Here is a 23,978-nt window from a genome sequence, read left to right on the forward strand (position 1 = left end):
CCTCGGTGATATGCCAATGATGTTTTCATATCTTTTTATATGCCACATCAGCAACTGCGAAATCGCATGATGTAAAGTCCGTCATGTCATGAAGGAATTTGAGATCATTACTCTGTGCGTCACATGCAATACCAGTTTTCAAGCTGAGACATAAAACTGGGCAATATTTATTCATACCAACTTTCTAATGAACTCTTCAGAATAGCCCATTTGCTCACTCCACATGAACATTTTTTGACAGTACAGCACTTGACTCGTCCATCCAGTGCTATTAGTAGAACCAGGCTTGCGAAAACGATTATCAACATATTGGTCATCTAAAATCACCAAGGTGCCTGTTGCACAGTGTCTGTATTCATCTCTTATCAAGAATTCTTTCTGCTTTCCATTATATGGCTTAATCAGTGGAATTATTTCTTGCTTTGCTTCATCAGCTTTCATCGCCCACCCACTGCCTTCATCAAACTAAAGTGTCTTAGAGCATCTTAATTGATCAATATCTTTCCACTTTTTGGAAGGTATTAAAATCTGTGATTTCATAATTGATCAATATCTTTCCACTTCTTGGAAGGTATTAAAATCTGTGTTTTCAGGGCCTGTGGTCGCCGATCCAAATACACACTTCACTTCCAGATCTCCCGGATGACTAGTTCATGAATATGATGGCGACAAGCACTGTAGAAAACTTTCCGGTTTATCGATTCTTCAAGTAACAGAACAGCACCGTTATTTTTTCCATTGTTTGAGGATGTGGTGTCAAACACAAGAGCTCTGACATTTTTGTTAAATTATAAAGTGCCAGCAGTTCAAATGACGGATCAGCCCGTAATTTCCTGTAGCACTCTCAAGAGTTCGAATGCCAAGAAGTTTGCCCTTCTGAAATGCGTTGGAACACGCAGACGATGCCAGCACTGCCAAGGCCTCAAATTGCTCTCCTAAACGACTCCTAGTGAGCTTTCCATTCCAGTGCAATGAGATGTGCTTTGGTGGATCGTTTGCTATTTTATCAACAATCGACTCAGAAATTTTAAAACGATTTGCAATGCATCGTCGATAGGTTCCAGATCTTGAAAGATGAAAGTCATTAGGGTCACCATCGCAAGCTTTAATCAGTGCCGCAGTTATCATGGTAGCAGCATTATCGCTGACTTTCAAGCGATCAGAAACCTGGCATATGTCTTTGTCGTTGAACAGGTTTACAGGCGCTTTTAGAGTCACAAATTTAAAGGAATGACCCGATGTCGACTGCGCCACTTCAAAATCACTGCTGTGGGAAGTGTCAGCTACCTGCGAAGATATAGATGAGCTCTCTGTAAATTCATCTTCGCTACTTGAAGCTGATGCACTCTCTCGCACTCATGGTCCGTCTCTTTTGTTGCATGGTTTTCACTTTCAACACTGTATCTTTGCCACCAATCGTTGCTAATCACGGACCCCTTTGATCCTGATAAAATGTTTTGTATTCATGTTTCTTATCGCCGGAGAGAAGTGTACTTGCTTCAATTGTCGTCATCGCGTCAGGAGCTCCTCTATGCCCATAGCTTACTCAAGTTGGCTTCAAAGTCACTTTGTTTTCTTGATACATATTGCTGGCCTGCAGTTTTCTTTAGTGACAGCCATTTGGTTTCTGTTTTCACACTGTCTCTAATCTTTCAATGGCATTGACTTGTGTGATGGTCTTTGTGGCAGCCAGGAACCAAAAACCTATTACCGTACTTCATCTCCTACGTCCTGGATGTGTAACTTTACTGGTTCATTTTTCGCATATGAATGCTCTCTTAGGTACTGGTTCATTTTTCGCATATGAATGCTCTCTTAGGTGTAACACATACTGCATAACTTTCCTAAGAGTAAGCAGCTTCGATCTCGTAATGTTTCCTCAGATGGCCCAGCTAGGAAATGCTGTGTCTGCGACTGTGATCTTCTAGTTTTCTTTGATACTATATCACTAGATGGCAATTTTCTTTTTTTTTTAGACATTTCGCAGTAGAGCTAATCCTAGAAAAATAAATATACATCAACTCAGTCAAGCAATAAAGAATAGTTGGAAACATTTCAGTTCTCTTAGGTCAAACACATACTGCACAACTTGAGCAAGAATAGTCGGATTAGATAGAGTTATTGATTCTGGAAGATAATGATTCCTAAATTGGAAATACTTCGACCAGTATATTGCTATCTTAGGAAATAACATAAAATTCAGAGCAACCGATTGGCTGTTTTCCACAGTCACTGGAAAATACATTTACAAGCTTTGTTTTCTATCCCAGTAGACAAGAAAGAGTATCAGGTCCATTAGATCGAATAATTCAATACTGCTACAATACTATAATCACTAATCCTGCGCTAGACTCGCTAACAGCATGAGCCAAAAAGCTACCTGGTAAGTCCTGCACCTCAATCGTAAACACAGTTCTTCAACAGCAAAGCAGCAAAACACCTGAGTAATCAATGATCCCCATTTCACTGCCGTGCCTAGCGCGTCATCAACGCTAGAACACCCGCTTCACGTCAATGAGAACACATGCGATTGCTGGCGAGTCACTCACAACCGGGGAATCCCCAAATTCCGAAGAATTTTTTTGGTGCATGAAAAAACGGCAAAATGCACACGGATGCAGGGGATAAATTACAAAAAAAAGTAGCCAGAATTTGTTTTTAAGGTATAAGGCATGGGAAACGGACTGAAAACCTAGACTTTTTGAAAGTCGGTCAATTCGGAACAACCCTAGTGACCATATTTCATCAATATGGTCTGGCTAGCCAAATTCTCTGGGCCAACATAATCAAGCTGCGTTTGGTTTCAACGATTAATAATCTTGTCACTGGATTCGAGGTATAATTGCACTCAAATATCAAATTTTGCTCCATTAATCAACATCAAGTTGAAAATGTCCATTCTTGCACCAACTTTTATAAAATCATGAATCAGTGTTCTACAGGAATGTATCTATATGACTTATATACCTAGAAAATTTGGCACTTCTTCGTTATTCCCCACACATCCAGAAGTGATCACCATGAAACCAATAAATGATTCCCATGAACATGTGAAAATTTATAAACGGCAAAATGAATTGTTTTTCGCGCTAGGATTAGCGCTAGGGGAATATTAGGGTCGGAAAGGCAATATTATGGTCGGGTGTGAGATATTAGGGTTGTGGGAAGGGTCCGAAGGGAATATTGGGGTCGGAGATATTGGGGTTGGGGAAGGCGGTATTAGGGTGGGTTAGGGTCAAGGTTGGGATATCCTAAGATTATTAGGGTTGCGGGTGCCAGGGTAGGTTAGGGTCAAGGTTGAGGTAGGATATCCCGAAATTAGGGTTAAATTTGGGGTCAGGGTATCCCAAGATTAGGGTTTGGAATATTGTAATCTTCACCCCCAACCCTAATCCTAGGATATACTAACCCCATCTTTGACCCTAATATACCCATCCCTAATATCCCCAACCCTAATCTTAGGATATCCTAACCCCAACCTTGACCCTAACCCACCCTAATATTCCCCTCCCCCATATCCCCAACCCTAATTTTAGGATATCCTAACCCACCCTAATATCTCCCGACTCTAATCTCACCAAACCTAATCTTAGGATATCCTAACCTAACCCTAACCCACCCTAAAATCCCCATCCCTAATATCTCCCTCCCCATCCCTAATATCTCCCGACCCTAATCTTAGGATATCCTAACCCTAACCCATCCTAATATCCCCCTCCCCCATCCCTAATATCCGTCTATCCCACCCCAACGTGAAAAACAATTCATTTTGACGTTTATAAATTTTTCTGTTTATGTTCATGGGGAAACATTTATTGATGTCATGGGGATCATTTTTTCGATGTGTGGGGAATAACGAAGAAGTGCCGAAAATTCAAGCATAAATATTATGATATACCGTAGGTATAGGTACCGGTAATTCAGATGTTTGAAGCGAATTATAGTGGTCTAATTTCACTAAATTAGAGCGAAATGCCAGCAATATAATTGTAATCTAATTCGGAAAAACGGTTTAGCTCTAATTCTAACCTGGAAAAGCTGAAACTTTTCTATAGTTATCTACACCTGTTTAGCAGAAAGTCAAACAGCTCTAGGCGTCATATACTACAGGCAATTCGAAATACCCCATAAGCTATATGCTACTGCATATATACCTTTAACCCGCTACCTCAGTCAGTCACAATTCCTATATATTTACGGCATTTACCATACAGAAAGAGCGAACTATGCCTGGCTGCGACCTGTTGCGCTTCAAATCTTTTTATGGCGCGATGACGTAAAATTTGAATCGCCGAAATATTCTAGAAGTCACGCATCGATAATCATATTCCTAAACGTACAACATATCACTTATTTAGTTATTCTCTGAATAAAACTATTAACCATACTCGTTGAACATGCGAGATTACCGAAAGAGCGAATATATATATAATGAAGATCATATATATCAGAGGAAAACAAAACTATTCGACCTTAGAGCAACAACACGAATATACAACACCGGTGACATCCTCACGCAATAAAACGAAGGGAGAACATTGTTTTCTAATGGATAGAACGAAGCTACCGCATGAGATCGAACAAAACCGGATAGAATTCATCGTGATTGAATGTACCGACAAAGTCATCCTTTCTACGTATTTTAGTCGTACCCGCGAGAGATAGAAAATTTGCATTATTAGGTTAACTACCGGATATAACGAGGCCTAATGCATGAGATGGAACAACACCGAGTATGAATTTATTCTGATTGAATATAACCACAAGACCATCCTACTACGTATTTTAGACATTCCCTCGACACTTAGGAAATCAGAACCTAATCGAGATGATCCCGGATGATCCTTTTACGGTTTTGTGTTTGCTGGGTAGGGATTATTTACGTTAAAGTGTTTATTACTAGAAATCTCGGACGTCTGTTAGAAATGTACTGGATAATACAATATTTATTTCAATTTACTCGGAAGGACCTCGCAGGCCGGATGAAATGGTTTGGCGGGCCGTATGTTTGACACCTCTGGTATACATTCTACAAAAACAAATTGTGTTTCCACTCGAATCCTTGACATTGGCATAAACATGGTAAGCTCAATTTGCGATGATACATTTATTTGAATACTTAGTCTGATGGTATATCTCAACTGCTGCCAAAAATGGCAAAATATTGAAAATAAACGGCCAAGGGGCCAAATTAATTTTTTTGGGGCCAACTGCCTCTAAAAAGGGCCAAATTTGTGGAATTTGGCCCCAAAAGGGGCCAATCTGGCAACCCTGTAATGAGATGGTATATATTATAAGTTTATGAACCGCGAGAGGGCGCAGGGCTGTACAGTGTACACGACTAGTCGACTACGCAAATTGACCATATACCTATAGATAACTAACCTACCATACCATAGCCGACCAGTTCTGTCCATGACCCAATCGTGGTCAGATGTATGATCAATTATGTTCTATTATGGGCGTGCAGTCAATAGAACTAGGTGAGAGCAAGAGTTTAGCTCAGTTTATTAGCATTTTCATCCGAAATGCCAGAAGAATAGCGATACAATGAAATTATAGGAAGAAGTCGAAACGATCTGGCAGAGTCTCTATAATATCAATTAAAAACACACAAAATGATGTAAAGAATACATTAAAATGGAATATACCCATTACCCACTCAATGAAACAGGAAATAATGGTATAAAAAGCTAGAAGCTATGAAGACTGTATCAAAACTGGTAACTGGTAAAGTGTTAATTTGGATGTTTCTTTTTATAAATAGAAATAGATCCGAATATTCGGCTGACACTCGTCAGCAACTATATAGAATTCGAAAGAACAATTGGCACCAAACATATGTCCGTAAATATCTATAAGTTCCCCAAAAGCTGTGAAATTCACATACATGACATTCTGTGGCCGGCCACAGAACAGCTCTGATCTCGCTGTTGCCGGTGCTTCCCCGTTCTGATATTATTTTTCCACGTAAGATGTGCAATGTGCATGTGCAATTGCAAATTATTGTGTTGTTGGTTATATTTTGTAAATATGCATACCTGTGATTGAATAATATGAGGCTGATAATATCCTTTTATTTTCAACCATGTTTATCGTTTTATGATAAGTCTGCGATGCGAGGTTATAGGCTACGTATATATTTCATCATGGAGTTTGAGGATGTGGGGGCAATTTATAATCTTTCGTAAAATTATCTGATTAATTTATGAATATTACTATACTGTACTGGAAATTTGTCGTAATTCAGTGCAGATTTGATCGATTTTCGCTCAAGTAGACACGACTATACCTCTTTGAATGCATGTGTATTAGGGTTGTTCAAAATTGGGAAAATCCCAGCAAACACCCGATGTCCAGTTGACTTCCTGCGGAAAAGACGCAGGACGCCCAGTGTTACTTCCCTGGAGTGGATTTGTCGACTACTAGAAGCGTCCTAAACACTTCCTGAGTTGGTCTACTATGGACGTGAAGCGACTCCATATGGACTCATTGGATCTGCTGCGAACGTGACTCCCTATGGATGCGTCAGACCTACTGTGGACGCGACGTGACTCCCTATGGATATGTCATTTACCACCTGTTCTATTCCTCAGGATTACCATATCAGGACTCCCCTCCTAACCTGGTGCAATTACATGGAATTCAATATCATATAAACTAACGAACTGTTTATATTGGGTTACTGTAAAACGACAATTGCAAAATACAAGTACAACATTAACTAATGAACTATTACTGGTAAACTAAGTTCAGGCTTACGTGAAAAATCGATCAGGAAATCACTACGAATAAATGTGTCAGTGGGATTTTGCATATAACAGCAAGTTCTAAGTCAATTTTATATTACCCTTACAAACATTTCAATTGAAGTGCATCATGAAATTAGAAATAAACGTGTCACATGACTTTGAAAAAGTACAACTGCTAATACAACTAAAACAGGGAAAAGCATGGAGCAATCATAAGTAAAATTTACATTGCATATTATAAAACGATGCATCATTTGCACCGCGCATCATGTTAAGAGCGCGAGTGCGTATTCGCAATAAACTTGGTTGCAACAACAGTTTTCTTCTTGGTCTTTGTTTTGCCTGAAACATATACAACAATGTCAGCAAATCATTTGTAGAGCCACTCTGCTGACATGGCACATGAAATTTGCGTCAGAGCTGCTTCAATTTCTATTCCCTCATGCATTAATTGTGATCCGCTACTTCTACTTGTGCTGAGTGATAATTTATGACGACACTACAATGTCTACTCGAGTACGGGAGCTTCTGACGTTGTGATACAGAGTATGAAACCCGTCAATCAAATTATATTGTGGAAACACCTCAAGTACATACTTCAGTACTTTCCAGAACTTCTACTTTACCTAAAATAGTTTTGATAAGCCATGTATATCGCTGCTTGAGTGCTTGAATCCGAGTAGAAATACATTGCGTTACTCTTACTTGTACTAGACTACTGACGCTACAAATATTTCTAATTGAGTGCTGAACATGATTGCTTTCCTTATCTCTGTTTAAAAGCATACAACTACGACATTCCTCAAGTCTCCATATTTTGACCATGTCGACACTTGGAAGTAGTTTGATGTCTTGTAAATCGCTATTTATACTATTTAGTACGGTACTAACGATGAATACTTTGACCACCTTTATTTGGAACTTATCACCTACTACAACTAGGGCTTGCCACGAATCTGAATAGAGCAACGATAAGTCGAAACAGATGATCTTTTAGGGTACATAAATTGTATTCAACAAGAATTAGAATTCCGATTCTATGTACCCCTGCGAGGCCTAAAAACATAGATTCGTCATATCGCAGAACACGGCACCTGTAGGACGTAGCTACGCACGATCGTGTGAATGACAAATGTATTGTCTCAAAGTACCATAAAATAGGAATTATCTTAAATCTAAAAAACATTCTTCGATATGATGTAGAGCCGGTATTCATTTTCTTCTAATTCGCATACGAGATAGATATTTCAACTTTTCCTTGTTCATAATGTTGTCACATCATATAGAGCAGAGGCTTCAAATTTAAATGTGGTCGCAGGTCAATTTCCGGATTTTTGACGACGCAGCAAGATAGGGATATTCAATGTATAATTTCCATGTAGGCCTTATTTGACGGGAGCTTGCAGACAGGCATTCCACAAACATCTCGAGAATGTAATTTACTATTGTATTATTCACGTTTGACACGAAAAAAATCACAGTTTTGAATATTTCAATAAAATTATTTTTGTGCTGGGCATAATTTGTTAAAATAATGAGTTATAGAGATGATGCAATAGGATGCATCATGACATCATCAAACTCTGGGTTATACTATTTCAGTTGGTGGACCTTTGACGTGTCACAGTTGTATTTTAAAATCTACTGAAATTTGATCTGGTATCAGAGCATTTGAGCGGTGTAGCCTAATCCGGGTTTTGATATAGTCGTGATAAGTAGGCTGTTGCTACTGTCATTACCAAAGTCAAATTAATTCAGAATTAGATGTTGGCTTCGATTATTATTGGAACATATCAACAACTTTAGCCATAGTAATAGCATTGTTTCTTAGCCTTAGCGATCGCACACTTCATGCTACTCATAAGATTTCTAGCAGCCCAAAATTTATTTTCAACACAATTTCTGATGGTACCTATATTAAAATCAGATAGTCAATTCACATAAAATTGCGCATAGCACGAGAACCACAGCATATAGGTCTAATTCCACGATGCATATCGTACCACAAAAGGGTCTACGGGCCCTGTTCAAGAACCCTTGGGATAGAATAGAGCACAAAATCTTCTTTTAGAACTTTTTACTTCATTTTGAAGTGAATTTTACAAGCCTGGTAAATGGCTAATTGTACAGCAGAAATTCAAGGCGTTGCAACTATTTAAACTCCGGTGCAAACAATATGTACTTTGACCACCAACTATGATCAAACGCTAAGAATGCCTACGCAACACCTCGACCAAATCTACTTTTTCAAACTTATTATTTGTATACTTTCCAGAAGTGCATTATCTACTTCCATTTCGAGTAGATCTAACGCAACTTTAAAGTTGTTACCTCTAGGTGTGTATAAATCCATAACATTACATCTACTTCAGTTCAAAAGATGATTACTTTCACAGCCTCTGGTTTCCATGAAGTGTATACAATGTTTTATACCTTTTGACTTTTTCCTGAGGATGACGCAGCACCGATTTTTCAGCAACGCTTGTTCCATGTGGCAGTAGTTCTTCCGAACGTTTTTGGTTCCAGTCATCAAGACATACTTTGTCCAGTGTTCTTGACGTTGTTGAACACTATCAATTGAAGACATTGCCGATCTAAATAATCAAAGATATTATAATGTTTGTAGTGAAGCCATTTGTCAAGAAGCCAAGCCAGGAATCTAGAATATCCTGTAAAAAAAAAGACAATGAAGTTCAAGCTGGACCATTCGCACATTCTACTCACTACAATGACTAATCAGTAGGGCTGAGCACATTGGTATGGTTACTCAAATCTCGAACGAGTATAAATTCTTATGATTCGAGCCAAGTATGTGACTATTTTCAAGACAGCCTACTGAAATTACACGCTCTGTGCCACTATAACAATGCAGTTTATAATAAAATTATAGTTCCACCCAGCACGTTTTAGCAGCCTGATTGCGAACCACCGTCAATTGTATATTTCCGCATCATCGATGGCACTTTTTTCAGGGTAATAAATTGCTAATTAATGAAATATCATAAATCATCATATATAGTTCGTAATTTCAACTTACATAATTTAACATCTTGATCCATGAACAATGCACCACTGCGGCGCCTTCCTCTGAAGTTTACAACTACATAACATTGCCTGTTCAATATCTAGTCTCCTGGTAGAAATGAAGTAACTTTGTATACACAAACACAGATATGTCCCATCCATATATAGTAAGAATCCATTGATAATAAGGTTGCGTTTTCTTATCGACGGCAAGATGACCATGAGCAATCAGCCTTCCTTAGGGCCCATCCATAGCCTACTTTTTTGATACTGCTGCAATGTAGGCAATGTTTCCGTGTATATATACTAATATCGAAAGTTATAATCAAGCAATAAAAGTATGCACGGAGGCCGTGCCAACATTGCGGTAACATTGCCAACAACCCGTCTGCACCAGGCCATGAACATGTCAAGTTTATAGAGTTTATAATTGGTTTAGTGTTTGAGTATCCTTTGATTAGAGCGAGGTTAAAGATGGGCTAACAAACTATTATAATGTTGTTCCTAAAATACCCTAAATATAAACCAATATTGCCAAAAATTCTTACATGTTCACTGAAAGCCTCAATTATTTTATTAACGCTATTATAGATGGTTATGGTTATATACTGTTGTGGACACAAGAATACGAAAATGGATGTTAATGTGATGCTACAATCCTCATGCATCCACAAATTCAGCAATCTCACATTCCATAAAGGAACATTCCACATTTCTATAAGCCTATACATAACATTTCAAAATTCAGTATATACCGATATGTTATAAAATACCGGTACATTACTTTATGCGGCATCTGGTTTGCTGATTGGGTCCTGCAGTCCTAGGAAATCCTTGTAAAACTTTTCACAGGATGCACATGAAATGGCAAGTTATTGCTTGTGAGACATTATGGAACAGAGCACAATAAATCAGACTTCTATGATCAATACATTATCATATAGTATCAAATGTAGCCTACTACAAGAATTATCGGCTTGCATGAGTTACCGATTAGCAGCGGGTCGATCAATTCCGTCTGTAGGTGATATTACAGCCGTGTCACTATAATCATATAATCGAATTCATTATATCGCATCAGCAGTTCATGATGATCGAGACTATTGCTGTTTATTAAATATAGCACTCAAATACCAAGCTCCCTGCCCTTCCGGTACTCATGATAGAGACATCTCACAGTCCACGCTGTTAACGTTTCCAATTATGAACTAAACCATTACTGTGATAATTCGTCCCTCCGCCATTGCTACATACGGTGATCAAATTGAATTACACGCGCGGCGCATGCGCGATGCTCGCCAAATAGAAGAAGGCAGGCTTCTCGTTTTATGGTTGGATGAATCTGAAGCAACAGGCGTGTTCGACTCCATTATCGAAATAGCCGAGAGGATTGCTTACTGCGTTGTTCCGTGATTGGAATAGTCATCACAATCCCATCATGACGATTATCAAGTTCTGATATCGGAATATTTCACATGCATTACGAGTATTTGCCCCTGATGTGGGCATTTTCGACCCAGTAATGTCACAATAAAATAAGCCACTGTGTCTCTGTATCGCACATTATATCGAGCCTCTTTAGCACTGTGCGACCGCAATGATCGACAGCCGGGCTTGTGAAGTTCCACGCGATGAGAAAGTCACACCATATCAACATTCACGGCTTCACTCCACTAGATTCCACTTGTATCATGACTGTATACAACACAACTTATTCAGCATTCACTGCAGAATAATGCACATTTGAGTTCATAGAAACGATTTCCCAGTAAGGACATCCAAATCAACTCCTGTGTTGGTGGCATCCAGGCATCACACTATTATGACATCCACTGGAATGGTCATTGGTGACTGGCATAGGAGCACTCTTAAAGTTACTTCCTCTGGGGGTCTCTTGGAGTTACATAATTGGACGTCAATTTGTGACCTACTGAGCAAGTCCTCAGTCACTAAAAGTAGGACGTGGGACGACTGGGCACAATTGTGGACGTACCCGTAGGTCCGTGGGAGATCGGGTGTTTGCTGGGATGTTTAGAATACTGCGTTTCCATGGCTTATTCTGTAGATCAGAGGTCTCAAACACGCGGCCCGCGGGCCGCATGCGGCCCGCCAGAGCATTTTGTGCGGCCCGCGACGTCATTTTAGAATTTTAATAATGTGACAATATATAAGTGTCACATAAATCTTTTCGGGTTATAAAGTCAAAATTCCCTCTTAAATTGCTCCGAAAGCCTGAAACTATTCGTCAAACTTCCCTATCACATCCATTGCAAACGCTACCATGCAGGGGAAGATTCACTATTTCGCCACATTTCCAATTCATGATGACAAAACCTGACCCTTGGACGCGACCTATCTTAGAATTACTCTGACTCGGGCAAACTCGATGGCAAAATGAAAATGACTCGAGTTGACTCGGAGTGACTCGGAATGCCGTGAATTTGTTAGAACCATGGCTGCAACAAACTAATCGTGTATCAGGGGAATAGTAATAGATCAGAAGGTCGCAGCTTGGTATTTCGCTAATCAAGCAAGTAGTTATGGCAACCATGGGCAATCTGTTAGTTACATCTTTGGTCGCTAAACCAAACTTCAAGGTACCGAGTACCGTAGTGGTACGCTTCCGACATTTCAATCACTAAGACAATTAATTAATATATTTATATCATATTTTTTTTTGTCTGCTCCTGTATTTGAAGATATTTGGCTCTGAGATTAATAGCCTACATATCAGAAGTAGCCTACAACCGAATCCTGGATTGGAATTACAATGCTCAACCTAAAAATGTATTGATATCAAATCAGTCTCTATTATCAATCTGTTAAATTCAAAATATTCATAGTAGCTGCAAAATTATAACCCGATAGCTTTTATGATGGTATCATACATTTGTCCGCCCATATGGTGTCTATATCTTATAATGGATATATATCAAGTACAACAACAATTCTATTCAAATAGTTATAAATGTGATGATTCTTTCCGTGCCTGGCCTAAATTGATACAAGAGCAAATCACATTTTGACGAAGTGTGTTTACTGTCAGTCTGCTGAATCGGCTCACTTTCAATAGGACAATTCATTCCCGCCAAATAAGGCCTATTTGGAAAGACATAGAATAACGCTATAAGTGCATGCTGCGGCCCGCGGCGTCGTCAAAATGGGAAAACTGGCCCGCGAGCACATTTGAGTTTGAGACCTCTGCTGTAGATTATTGTTTAAAAAAAAAACAATGGGCCCGAAAGAAGGTCGCAGGAAAGCCGGTAAGATTTGTCTAAATGCATTTGAAAGTGGCCGTCAGCGAGTGGTCGGGGAATCGAACTTACTTATTTTTCGCTATTTACAGTCTGTCGAGTAGAAGTATTATTTTCTACCAATAAGAGGGAGAAAGAGATCAAGACGGAGAAATTCAGGGGATGAGGATCAAGAATGTTTGACGTGTTTAGCGCGAAATATAGATTAAGTGACCAATATATGCGTCTACCAAAGTTTCAGTCAATATTATTTATGTAGCTGTTGCGTGGTTGATGTGTTAAATTTCAGGCAGTGTAGTCACCCATATGACAGTTTCATCACAGTCAAAATCCCTCGGCAAAACGCTTGGAAGTGTACGATATGCAGCAGTGCTTTTCAACCTTTTCGAGCTCCATTTGCACTTAAAAAAAATTCATTCGCTCCCGCCAGCCGGTATTTATTACCAAAAATAAAATCCAGAAGCTTATCACTTTTGTATTCGAAGAGCTTCTTGGAAGTAGGCTACAGAGCTTCATTTTTATATTCAAAGTATCTTATTATTGATTAATCAAGTACTAAAATCACTGCAGTGGTAAAATCACATATATCGCACTCTCGTTGCTCTCAAGGTGTTCGGTGGTTTTTTTCCGGGGGTATCGTGCAGTGTTTTCCGTCGAAGCTTAAAGGGCGAACCCAAGAACAATATTAACTCGCAACAATATCACTTATTCCCACCAAATCGACATGTTACGTCATCGCGACGTGAATGCGTTCGCATTCAGAACGCACAAATAAGTGAAATTGTACTTGAATCGCATATTCAATTTTGCAACTAGCACGTTTGGTTCATTTTCTGACAACATTCGAAACGATTCTTCACAGTTCTAAGGTATGCTAGCCGATTGGATGGTATACGGTGGGCGTTAAAACAGGAACGCATTGCTATACAAACCCACACAATTCGGGTAATTGATGACGGTTATTTATGGATAGGCTCAGGTTTCATTCAAATCTTATCCATGCAATACAACAAATCAACATATCTTTCAAGAACAACGTGCGGTATCCTTGTGGATGTCGAAGCTAACATTTACGCTTTGAATAATTTTCACTTACACAAGATTCACTATTAACACACAGTGGTGTCGGCCAGGATTGGCAACTGCGGGGTGGCTCTTAGGGAAATCGTACAATATTGGCAAACTGACTGAAATAATGCCAAATTCTCTTTAAAATCCTACGTGTCCTTATAGATGAAGAGGATTAAGTTTCAACAGTCTAATTAAGTTAAAATGGGCTGCAGAAAGAAGATCATAAGACATACCTTGGTGGATTTGATTTTGCTCTGCTCTGTGCTCAAGTTTAATCGGTATAGTTTGCAATATTACAAAGTTTGTAGTACAAATAAAGGCGTTGCGAATACGAACTATAGACAAATTTGTCCTATGGATCAGCAAGCTTTATTGGTATCACCAATTAACTATATATAGCAGTGGTTATCAACCTTTTTTGACACGCGCCCCCCTTGGAGATGGTCAAAAAAATCGCGCCCCCTGACCCCCTTGCATTTATCGTCATGTCAAAAATAGAACATCATGGGCAACGTTTTTGATAATCATGGCCGCATTTCGATTGCTTATGTAGCGTAAGGCCGCATTCCAGGGCATAGCCGCAATGAACGATCTGGACGCAAAATTCCCATGGTAAACTGTCCATATCCATTCCCGGTGAACTCCGGACTATTCTACTTTTCACAATGGCCTATTGTACGCACCGAAATCGCGAGTGGCAATGTTATGAATAGTTGCCGGGAGGTGCATATTGTCGCGCGGTGCGCGAAAATTTTTCAGGGCCGCGAACGAATTGGTATTTCTTACCAATTCCCATTCCGGCTCAGATTAAGAAGGGCGTTACTGCATTAAAATCGAAAAATGAAGTCTTGTTGAATTGCGCGGAGGGCGAAGAAAATTTCAAGATTAATTAAAATCTCTCGAAAATGCGGGAGTGAATTCGAAATTGCAATTTGCATGTCTACGTCCGCCAACACATACTAATTGAATTAGGCGTCGACGGCCGCTCAAATTCCGTTCTACGGCCGCAGGCTGCCCACCCCTGATCTAATAGTATACATAAGGTATATCTTACGCAAATTTATAATCTGCATTCCAGTTGTTGAGTCTTTTACATGACAAATTTCTCCAAACTTGTTTGAAAATAACAAAAAAAAACATTGAACAAGACATCCGTTAATTAATTTTAAGGTAGGTCACCCTGAGACTAATCCTGATGCTGGTAGTGAGTACAGAGAGCAAGGCGTCGCTTTGTCCTGCCAGGCTAAATTTGATCAGTTTTGGAAATTAATTAAATTGTGTTGATTTATATCCTAATTGAGGGCGAAACCGGGTAACCGATGTTGCATCTAAGTCTGTCTTAGGCAGTGCAGTTCGCAAGCTACTAACAAGAGCTGCCAAGCGCGACAAGCTTTAGGCTACGCTATGAAACAATGAATGACTTACACGTGGGAATTGCTCTCTATATCTCCAAAGAATTTCAAAAATTTGCTCAAATCAAGTTGAAATCAGACTACACTCCGTTGAGCGCGGTTGCTAGAGTTTGTATTTTGCAAGCTTTCTTGAATATGGAATAAATTTCATCTTCATTAATCGTCTTCTCATAATGGATGTGAAACACATGTTCAGACACGTACAATTTATACTGACTTTGTCAATTTCTCGCGCCCCCCCTATACTGACTTCGTCAATTTTTCGCGCCCCCCCTGAGAGCCTCCCGCGCCCCCCAGGTTGAGAACCCCTGATATATAGGCTTATGACTGAACGATCTAGACTCGGCCCAAGATCATCAGTCCATGAACAGGAAAGTGTGTATAAGCCTAAATGGTGATGTTTGCATTACAAACAGGCTATTGCTATGGTCAGTCGATAAACTGCCCAGTGACTTAATAATTCGATGCAAAACAAGATAAAGATTCATCGGACGTACGAGACCAATGTGCTTACTCTCATTTTATTTTAACAGCCTTTAATACTTGGTCAAATACACGACTAAACAACACTTGTTACAGATCTGAGCATCTGATACCGATTCCACTACTTTTTTCTAAGCAGTGACGCAATCTTCTCACGCGTAAAAAATCTTTCCAACTTTGCAATATAAACGCATCGGGAGTGTTCCTCACTTGTGAACGAGAAAACACAGCTACCAATAAGTTTTTAGAATTGCCTCGAAACGACAAAAGTGACGGACTCGCACCGTCCGGGATTTTCATTCGCAGCATTCGCACCACGCTTGTCATTGTCATTCGCCCTGAAATATTTTTCATTCGCACAAGTGCGAACCGTCACACTGCTGGCTGAAACGCACTGCGAAATACCATTCAGTTGCCTTCCTAATCGCGCAATGCGTGAATTTAGTTTGCATTAATAAAACTTATCCTATCGCTCATCGTCTTATTGACTGCGGGCCTTGTAATACGGTGACGGTGCCAATACCTGACAATTTATGAAAGAGGGTAGTAGGTTGAAAAAGGTTAGGAAGTCGATAGGGCATTGTTTCAATGCGCTACGATTGTCGGATTGTTAGCCAAAAGTGAGTGAGGCAAATTCTTCTGTGTCTCAACTGATTTTTTTGTCTCGCGCCGTCGTTATTGTTGTAATCTCACATTGTGAGGCTGCCAAAGATGTGACTCTGTTACTGGTTATTTTTTAGTTAATTGATTTACAAATCTTGCACTCATAGTAGCCTATTCGAAGTGTGAGGACACTGCGAAGTATTTTTCCTTTTAAGAAGGTACCTCGAGGTCAGAAAGGTTAAAAAGCATTGGTTTGAAGTAATAATGACTGTTCTGGGCAGATCATATGCCCATACGTGTGTTGAGAATATTACCAGTTACCGGCGGTAATGCTGAAGCAAAACTGGTTCGAAAGCAGTCTCGACGTCTCAAATTTCAACTTCCGCATTTGATTCTATTCTCGTTGAGCGTGGAGACATGGTTATATGTTGTGTATAATTATGAATCCTTGCAAATTGACACGTTTTGAATATTTCTAATACGCCATTGATCCCTGTCACGATTTAAAAATACACAGCCTATTGTACCCAGTATAAACTGGGTATGGAAAATAGCCGCAACCACTATCACGCTATCATGAAAGACAGATGCTTAGTCACTGCGCCTGTTAGACGTTTATGCATTGTGGTATAATCACATCTAGAATCGCGTCAGGGACGAGTAGAGACTTTTAAGAGTTCGTTGCAGCGGTAGTTAGCACTGAATTAGTAGGCAGGTCAGACAAGGTTTAGTGAGTACTAGGGATGGTGTGAGCGTGAGGTTTACGTTCGCGTTCTGTGTGCGAACCTTGGAAATTTGGAGCCCTGCGTTCGCAAATGAACTTGGTAGGTTTTACAATGTGAACCTTTTTCATACAACTTCTTTGGTTGAAATTCTTATCATTTAGACGTCGGACTACTCTGCGCTTGGTACTGGCAGCATGAAAAGAAATACAGCACTAAACGAGCCTGGACCTTGCGAATTTCAAAAAAAAAATTAGATGCTTTGTTAGAAAGTTTGCTCGAAATATTCAGATTTCCGTTAGTGACACTCTGCTGTGACCTATGCCCGCAATCACGAAATAAACAAAATAAAGGTAGTCATCGAGCTGTGCATAACCAACCAATCAATATTATTGGCATCAACGAAATTGATAAAAGGAATGAATGCATCGTTACCCGATGTAAAAAAATCTAGCAGGCGTACGGGACTATCTTGATTTGATATGGTTATTGTGTCATAAACACCAAATACGTCTGATTGAGGTGCTGAATACTGCATAACTTGTTTTGAGGTAATACCTGTCGCATGTATAGAAACATTGCCAGGTCTAGCTTAGACCAGTTAGGCGTCAGCTTATATTCCATTGCAAGTCATGGTCGAAATTGTTGGCAAATCGATGGAAGATATTGATTTTAGTGAATTATTATAGCATTTGATTGTTCTGGTCGATACATTTTGTGATGTTTACAAAGTCAGCCTGTACTTCAACATTGTGGCAAAGAATGTGGCCTTAGTCGTCACTAGGTATCGTGTACAATAGTGTACATCATTATATTACTTTGCGGAAATGAAGGGTTCGGATAAGAAATATGACGTCACAGGTTAATGTTCACGTGCACATAGAACCTTTCAAGAAGGTTCGAGTTCACACGAACCAGGTCCTTTCAGGGGTTCGTACCATCCCTAGTGCGTAGTGCGTTAACATAAATCAAGTATTTCAGTTTCGATTTAAAATATTGTTAAACCCCCTTTATACTCCGTCCTCACATTCAACAGTTTCAGTTCGCATTTTCGAGTATCAACACTAATAGACGTAATACCAAGAGTGCGGTAACTTTACTATTCTGCGGAATTACAATGAAATGTCGGCCTTAACCCGTTGAGTCTCGAGTCATATGACTTGGTCCGAGTCATGCATAATGACTTGAGTACAAGTCGATTCATTTTCCGTGTTTAGATGAAATGAGTCGAGTCAAGTCGAGTCACTAAAGAATCGCGACTCGAGTCATTACAACCCTGGCTTCACGTAGATTTTGCCTGCTCGCACTAGTTCTTCAAGTGGTTAAAATTTTGGACATTCTTTCACTTCTGCTAATTTACGACGTCACCTTTTACTACTTGAGTAGCAACCGTTACTATACCTTGACGACCTTACAAGCCGACCTCACGTGGCGAATCGGTTGATCAACTGACTGCTCTGCACAAAATAGACTACACATTTATCTTTAATAAGACTACAACTTTTACAGCTCATTTACAGTTTTTAGTTTGTGATGGAAAATGCTTGGTTCCTTGATGCAATTCTTTCCTTGGCTTGTTGCAGCCGGATCCTTGCGATACATTAAAAGCGATGGAGCAGGTAATAAGACGGATCTGTAAATGCTCTGATCCTCGGGAAGGGTTGCGGCCAAATTCTAAAAAATTACATTTTCGAGATATGATTTTCGAGTTCATATCAGAGAGAACCACCAAGTCCACAGTTGCGTGTTTTCATCTAATATGGCAAGACTCCCTTCCCCGTCGGCTGAAAATGAAACTGTCATTAGATGCTGGAAAATAGCCATGTCGATCGATCGTTCCGCGAATAGATTCCGCTGTAAACTGACGTGTCCTGTTTGATGATTTCATGGTGATACAATGGACTTGAATTGGAAATATCAAGCAGTCAAAATGTATGATGGAAACATTCATATGGTTGACATATAAGCTGACAATATAGCGTTATATTGTTGCGAAGCTGAGGCCATGCTCTCATCTGGATTGTCGTTAGCTTATCGAGCGATATGGTTCTTCTCCATAGGGATGGTGTGAACGGGAGGTTCACGTTTGCGTTCTGTGTGTGAACCTCTGGAATTTTGAGGTTCGCGTTCACAAACGAACCTTGGTAGGTTCTGCACTGTGAACCTATTTAATGTATTGCAATTTTTCCCGTCATTATAACGTCTTTGGTTGAAATTCTTTGCATTTCAACTTCGGACCACTCTCCGGATATGGCGCTGACAGCAGGAAAAGAAATACAACACTAAACGAGCATGCCCTTTGCCATACTCAAAAATTACTTGGTCGGAAGTTTGCTCGGAATATTCAGCTTTCCGTTTGTGAATCTTCAGTGACTCCCTGCTGTGAGCTTTGTCCTCATGAACGAAGTACTCTACATGTAAGAAGTCAGCGGATTATGCTTAGTCAATCAATCAATTATTTCCCTCAATGAAATTGATATAGAGAATGTATCGATATGTAATGTATCACCCCATGGGGGGAGCTGGTTGCGCACTGTTGTCCAAAGGCCTGCGCAGTGAGTTGGCGTGTTTGCGCAGACTCGTGAAAAATTAGAGGGAGCATTGCCCCTGACCCTACTATACGTCATTCATACAACCCTAATATATGTCAGCCCCTAACCCTAGTATCGGGATACCCTAACCCCAATCATAACCCGAACCCGCTTCCAACCCTAATATTCCGTACCCAACACGAAAAAATAATTTATTTTTTCGTTTATAAATTTTTATCTCGGGGATATATCGAAGAAGCGCCGCATCATCACTCATGCTTTTTCATCTTTTTCATAAGCCCGAAGAAAACATCTCTAAACAGAAATATATTTGTATGAATAGGCCTAACAACCTCAATTGGGATATGTATTATTACCGTCTGCACCATGGAGGTGATTTCACGACGGAGATGCGCATGAACCGTGTTATAGGCTATATATCTATAGCACTTGTATGTATCCTCTCAACGCTGATCGTCTAGCGGAGAAGCCACGATTACCAGTTCTGTGTCCAAGTCTTTGATCCGAGACGGCCGGTAATTGAACCCGCGATCAAAATGCCGTAATCTCCACCATTACGATATCTCGGCGGTTATTGGTTTACCGCAGTGGTTCTCAAACTTTTTCGACACACTCCCCTTCACTAATAGCGACACATTTCGCACGCCCATTATCGTCATACCAAGAGTTAACAAAAAGGGCAACCAGAATGCAGTGTTGGGATCAAGTCACTACCTTCGAGTCACGAGTCATTTCGAGTCATTGCACATTTTGACTCGAGTCAAGTCAAGTCAATCGATTTTCAAAGGTGACTCGAGTCAAGTCAAGTCACTCGATTTTTGGAAGTGACTCGAGTCAAGTCGAGTCAAGTCAAGTCAAGTCACGAGTCAAGTCACAATTCAAGTCAAGCTGCCTTTTCGAAATATGAGGCATGATAACGTTATTGCATTTTGCTAACTGTCTGAAAAACAGATTGAGAGGTCATTGATTTTGAACCGATGAACGAATATAGAGTTAAATATACACGAAGAGGCGCACAAGAAGGCGCTGTATCGCTCACATATACGTAGAACTGCTAAAGCTCAGTTTATAGTTACCAGCCAAGATAAAGAATAGGTACGAATTGATAAGATGCAAAAATTTACGCAGCTTGCGCCAATAACTGTGGACCATATAATAGGGTTACCATATTTTGGAAATGTGAAAAGAGGACACTTTTTCAGAATTTTCAGACTTGCGAAACCGGAGGAGAATTCTCAAAAAATGGCAAATTTTTCCCACTTTGTGGTCGGTTGAATAAAAAAAAGGTCAACTTTCCGCTCAGCTTCCGAAATACCCGCCGGAGCGTCACTTCGGTGTTGATTTACGGCATCACAGTCGAATTTTGCTTTGAATATGACCAAAATCCTCCAAAAAGAGGACAAAATCTCAAAAAAGAGGACAAAAGGCCGTCCTCAGAGGACACTTTCAAAAAAGTAAAAAAAGAGGACAAATCCTCTTTAAAAGAGGACGTATGGTAACCCTACTATATAAACTATATTCGAAATCAGTTTTAATAAAACAAGAGGTTTGGTTAAGGTAAAAATAGAGAACAGAAATTACTTTACTATACTAGTTTACGACAACGCAAGCTGTAAGCTTCGATCACTTCGTTTGCGGTCAATATATTTGTGAGACAACAATTGAGGCTCAGTAAAACGCACGATCATTAAATGATTGGTCGCTCTCACGGGTTACACCAGCGTTTCGCGAGCAATCCGAGCATATGCAAGATACAGTGATTTTGATCGACACCGATTACTTGATGACTTGAAATTGACTTGTGAATTTTGCCCCGAGTCACGAGTCAATCCACATTTCTTATACGCCGAGTCAAGTCAAGTCAAGTCATTTTAGCAAAGTGACTCGAGTCAAGTCAAGTCATACGAAAAAGGTGACTCGAGTCTGACTCGAGTCAAGTAATGACTCGAGTCATACCAACACTGCCAGAATGCTCAATATCCCAAGGCATTGTTTATTGGTATGGAAGATGTTATGGCTGTTGCGATACTTCTCAACTATGCAATCCGGACTATGCGCAGAGCAAATTATGAGCTGGAACTAAATCGCGCCGATCGTGAATAACTATCGAGTTACCCGCATTTACCAGTAACACTTTATTCAGTAACACTTCGGTATCAGTCTAAATCTAGCACCAGCAGTGTACGGCTGGTACGACGCAATTTTGACATTTAAAGTCGAAGTAGAATTATAAATATTGTCATTGCTGAAACTTCGAAGTTGCAGCACAATTAAAACTCATTCCGAGAAACATTCCCATCAGGCGGCTTCGCGCCTACCCTCCGATGTTTTCACGCCCCAGTCTGAGAATTACTGGTGTACGGCCAATCAAAATGAGTTTCGACAGTAGAGTGTTGTCTCTCAAATTGCCATTCTATTGATGTGAGACTTGGTGTCTACCATAGCTCGTAAAATCACAAATTCGGTAATCAATCATGTTGCAAAGTTAGAAATTTTGCGTACCCCGGTTGAGAACCACTTGTTTCTGCGCGGCAGTCTGAATCTTGCGCTGCCGATTATAGGCGCAGAAGCCTGTCTATGGGGTTATCTACGGATGCTAATAGTTGTAATTCATACACGTATTCTATGACTTTATTAACGCAATAACACGCCCAAGTCGGATTCGAATGCAGATAGCTGACAAATAGTGTAGCAACAGCAGCATACGGCCGACGAACGTAACAGAATTAAGATTAACGTAAGAAGGAACCAAAGTAAGATTTACAATTTATTTTGCGTCAACGTAAATAACCAATGAATGGGGGTTCGCAGACGCTTTATATAGCGGTAAGAACAGCCTATCTGAAAAGGCTTGATTACAAATGATTGCTAAAATCAGGACTAACAAATGAAATGCGCAAGCGCAAACACCAATGGTATGGAATTTTACTTAATAAACGGATGTCATTTTTTGGCAGGGCCTACTGCTGCTACTGGTGCTTGCGAGCAAACTATCGAGATGATCATTGTGAGTAAAGTCATGCATGTTCATTGTTCATCGTGCATAATCGGCGTATGAACAACCACTGTAACCTTTTAGTGGTGTGTTCCACATCACAAATGTGAGCGTACTAGCTGGAACTATAGTGGGTGTATATGTGTATGTGGATTGTACATGCATCGGTTAGGTTTGTAACGTTTCCGCAAGACCTAGGCTATATGCACTATGCAGTCTAAGTATCTATACAAGACATGCCGAACCAATTAAACATATCAATAATTTTATGAATTTTATTCTAGGCTACATCTATGGTGCAGCATATGCACATTGTACAATTAATATGCTGGCAAAATGATAGGGACATGGCTTTTATTGGATATCCGTACCTTTAGATGTATCTATGGGGATCTTATTGCGGATTCAAGAGCAAATATATGCCGTATTCAATTGAGTCAGATCGAAACTGTCATCCCTGCGTCCAGATAAACAATCTAGCGATATGAGCCAGCGGTATGTAGTATGGATTTTGCTGAAAGCAATTTACCAGTCAATGACATCACTCCAATGAGCGACATGCATCCACGGATTCTGGCGAGTTATAGCCTATACTGACATTTTCGCAGTGACCGGTTGCGCTCTGGCCTATTCTGACGAATTATAATACCCTTACAATGCCCTGGCAATCTAGAGCAGTGGTTCTCAACCTTTGTGACCTTGCGGACCATTAAAACTCAAAACAAATGTTACCGACCGGAAAACCTTCAAAAATAAAAATCGACCTTATGTTTAATCACGACAAATGTATGCAACTAAAATGTAAAATTGTAAAACTGCATTCAATGCTGTCTAATTGGTAGCGGATATTTATGAGTGATTCTGTTGAAGTTTACGCAAGGCGAGGCTCGCGAAGTCCTGCTAAACACCACGAAAGTGATCGTGATTTTTCGGTATCCATTGAAACATTAGATACTGTTTGCCAGGCCATATCATACTGCAAGTATCGCTTTTGCACTGTCGGAATTTAACGACGTTTGGTTGAAAGTCTTCCGCGGCTTTCACATATATCTTGTCCGAAACGAGTTGTAGGCTACTTTTAAACAGTTTCGTACAACACTTGCACAAATG

At 39.9% G+C, this 23,978-nt stretch overlaps 2 long non-coding RNA genes across 4 annotated transcripts; one reads left to right on the forward strand and one right to left on the reverse strand.

Moving 5' to 3' along the window:
• Positions 1-7,013: 7,013 nt before the first annotated feature.
• On the reverse strand, positions 7,014-11,796 carry LOC145448527 (uncharacterized). Of its 3 annotated transcripts, none has more exons than XR_013917945.1 (3): positions 10,561-11,796; positions 9,186-9,346; positions 7,014-7,094 (listed from the first exon to the last, which is right to left on the reverse strand). It is a non-coding gene; the product is annotated as an uncharacterized LOC145448527 (long non-coding RNA). The 3 variants fall into 3 exon arrangements; XR_013917943.1 differs by having other exon boundaries at positions 9,790-11,793; XR_013917944.1 differs by lacking the exon at positions 10,561-11,796 and having other exon boundaries at positions 9,186-9,747.
• Positions 11,797-18,729: 6,933 nt separating this feature from the next.
• Positions 18,730-23,756, forward strand: LOC145447839 (uncharacterized). Its single transcript, XR_013917721.1, has 2 exons — positions 18,730-18,940; positions 22,831-23,756. It is a non-coding gene; the product is annotated as an uncharacterized LOC145447839 (long non-coding RNA).
• The last annotated feature ends 222 nt before the right edge of the window (positions 23,757-23,978 follow it).

Source organism: Botryllus schlosseri, chromosome 10, assembly GCF_051294905.1.
Source record: "Botryllus schlosseri isolate E-star chromosome 10, Bs_hap1, whole genome shotgun sequence".
In the NCBI taxonomy this organism is placed as follows: Eukaryota; Metazoa; Chordata; class Ascidiacea; order Stolidobranchia; family Styelidae; genus Botryllus; species Botryllus schlosseri.